Below are 3245 nucleotides of genomic sequence, written 5' to 3'. Positions count from 1 at the left end.
AAGAAACCTCTCTAATACTGAGAGAGGAGAATTGGTGCTGAGGTTACAGAAGGATTACATGGTTTTCAAGGTCCTTAAACCTCCACTACCCCCTGGTAAAGGAGGTACTTCCATGCAAAGTACAATACTGAAACCTCCTCCCTTGGTAAAAACTCATACAGTTTCCCCAGAAATCAAACTTAAGTTTGGTGTTGGGCAGTCACCATCCACCAAGGAGGAAGGTCCTAAGAGGAAGATGCATAGGGGATGGAGAAACAATATAAACCCTAACCTAACAAGCAATAAGAATCAAGTTGATAACAATAAAAGAAAACTTGTTAGGAGGAATTCAAATCCGAGGGCACTGATCTCCTCCTTTTCCCCCTTGGAGTCATTTCTGCAAACCAACTGGAAGAAGAGGAAGAAAGTCAGCAATCGAGTGTCAAGATAATGACATTAAAGAAGCACTTGTTGGGAGGCAATCCAACCATGATACTTAGAACAAAGACAGAGACATTTGCAGATGGAAATATAACACCTTGGGGAGATTCCTTTGCTGGCATTGAATGCCAGACAAGGAGAAAAATGGACATTCAACGCCCATAGAGGACAAGAAGCTGGCGTTGAACACCAGAGAAGGACCTCTCTGGGCGTCCAACGCCCCTGACAGCCACAAGTCTGGCGTTGAACGCCAGCTAGGGAGCAAGGTTGGGCGTTCAATGCCCTAGAAGGACACAAGCGTAGCGTTGAACGCCAGGCAGGGGGGCAGGGAACTCGAAGTTTAGAGCCTCCTCAGCCAGTGGGTCCCACCCAACATCCACCCACTTCAAATTCAAACCTGTCCTACTCATCCTTCCCTCCCATATTCTCTTTGCTCGAGGACAAGCAAATTTTTTAAGTTTGGTGTTGCAGAGCGAGCTCTAGTTCTATCTTATTTTCAATGGCACCAAGAGAAGTTGAATCATCTTCATGAAAGAACACAACTTGAGGAGCAGCGGCCGGCCTCACTAAGGTGGTTGAGTTTCATTCTCCTCTTATCTATGTTATTTCTGTTTTTACTGTCCTTTAAATTACCGTCTGTTTTATGTTCTAGTGCATGATCATATCTAGTCTTTTATTTCCTTTTAGTCTTGTTTTTTGTGCCTTGTTGTGATTATAAAATATCCAATGTATTCCTCACCATGCTTAAAGGAAATTTTTTTTTCAAGAAGTAGTGAGTGCATAATTTTTTAGTATATCATGACTTATCTCCAAATATTTTTTTGTAGTGGCCTTGCATTAATTTTCTAAATGTATGAATTAACTGTGAACATTTGATAGTGAAGTAAAGTGTATTGGCTCTTGAAGAACAGTAAATTTAGAGAAGTATTATTGACTCTCTGAAAAATCAAAAACACTGATTCTTGAAGCAAGAAAAAGTAGAAAAAAGAAAGAGAAAGAAAAAAGCAAAAGAAAAAGCGAAAAAAAGAAGGAAAAAGAAATAAAAACAAAAACAAACAAAAGAAAAATAAAAAGCCAATAGCTCTTTAAACCAAAAGGCAAATGCAAGGGTCTAAGGCTTTGAGCATCAATGGTAAGGAGGGTCGAAAAATTGGCCTAAAAAGCTCAAATGAGTTGCTACCCCTGACTAAATGCTTGTGGTGTGAAGGTGTCAAGTGAAAAGCTTGAGACTGAGCAAATAAAGTCGTGATCCAAAAGCAAATGTGTGTGCCTAAGAACTCTGGGTACCACTGTCTGGGGATTCTAGCAAAGCTGAATCACAATCCAATTAGGTTCACCCAGTTAAGTGCCTGTGGCGTTTATGTATCCGGTGGTAATATTAGAAAACAAAGCGCTTAGGGTCACGGCCAGGCTAAAAAAGAAGCTGTGTTCAAGAATCAAGAAAAGCTAAACTAAGAAAATCAATAATATTATCCAGATTCTAGTTCCAAGAGATGCCAATACTTCTGAGCTTCAAAGGAAAGTGAGGTGCCAAACCTATTCAAAAATCAAGAAGCTAATGGCACCATTCCAATAATTGGAACTAAGCTTCATTGAGAGCTCTGAGATTTATTGTAATCCACTTTTCTTTATCCTATTTTGTTTTTGGTTGCTTGGGGATAAGCAACAGTTTAAGTTTGGTGTTTGACGAACTGAAGATTGATGGTTTAGAATTTACAATAAATTCTCGTTGCAAGTATAGTTTCTAAACCAAGCAATCATCCTTTCATACAAAAGTTTGGTTGTCACAAGTAACAAAACCCAATAAAAGTAAATAACTGAAGTATTTAAACCTCAAGTCGTCTCTCAAGGAGTTGCAGGGCAGTATGATTTATTATTGGTTATATAAAAAGATATGTTTTTGGGTTTTTTTAATGTATAAGATAAAAAGCAAGAATAGTAAATGGCAAGAAAGTAAATTGTAGGAATTAATTTAAATAAATATTAAAACTCTTGGCAAGGTGTAAGAAATTGAGGTCCTATCCTAGTTATCCTTATCAGGTGTGATGAGGATTGGATTCTGCTCCCACTTAAATTAACCCTTGCTAAACAAAGGAAAGTCAAGTGGACAAATTGATTTGATCCTCAGGTCCTAGTCAACTCCTATGGGAAGACTAGAGTTATTGGAGTACAAATTAATCAGCAAGAATTCCAATTTCAATCAACAGCTGAGTTTGACAACTCAAGTGTTGCTAATTACTTAACCAAAATCAAAAGGGAAAAATAAATCTAAATCGAATTGAAAGCAACATAAAATAATCATTAATCTGAAATACCTCAAATTGCATTTAAACATAAATTCAAATCCTAACATGGAAAGTTTGTAAATCAATAATGAAAAGATAAATGACAATTAAAGTAATGGAATAAATGAAAATAGAAAATAAATTTAAAGGAATATTAAACCTGTAATTGAAGAGAAATAATCCTAAAATAAAAGAAATCCTAAATCCTAATCCTAAGAGAGAGGAGAGAACCTCTCTCTCTAAAACTACATCTAATCTTCAAAATTGTGAATATTTATGTTGTTCTATGTATATCTTTTGATTCCTCCATTCTTTGGCTTATATTATGTGTTTCTAGTTTGGATTTGGGCCGAAAAAGGGTCCAGAAATCGCTGGGGGCGTTTTCTGTAGATTCCTGTACGTGGCGTCTGTCACGCGTTCGCGTGGGTCACGCGTTCGCGTCATTTGGGAGTTTTTCTTGTCCCGCATACGTGTCGGTCACGCATACGCGTCAATTGCGTTCTGCTCAAGGCGTGCGTCCGCGTCATCTACGCGTTTGCG

Source organism: Arachis ipaensis, chromosome B9, assembly GCF_059453495.1.
Source record: "Arachis ipaensis isolate K30076 ecotype BB chromosome B9, ASM5945349v1, whole genome shotgun sequence".
In the NCBI taxonomy this organism is placed as follows: Eukaryota; Viridiplantae; Streptophyta; class Magnoliopsida; order Fabales; family Fabaceae; genus Arachis; species Arachis ipaensis.
The sequence above is the reverse complement of the archived record's forward strand: the minus strand, read 5'-3'. Positions refer to the sequence as shown.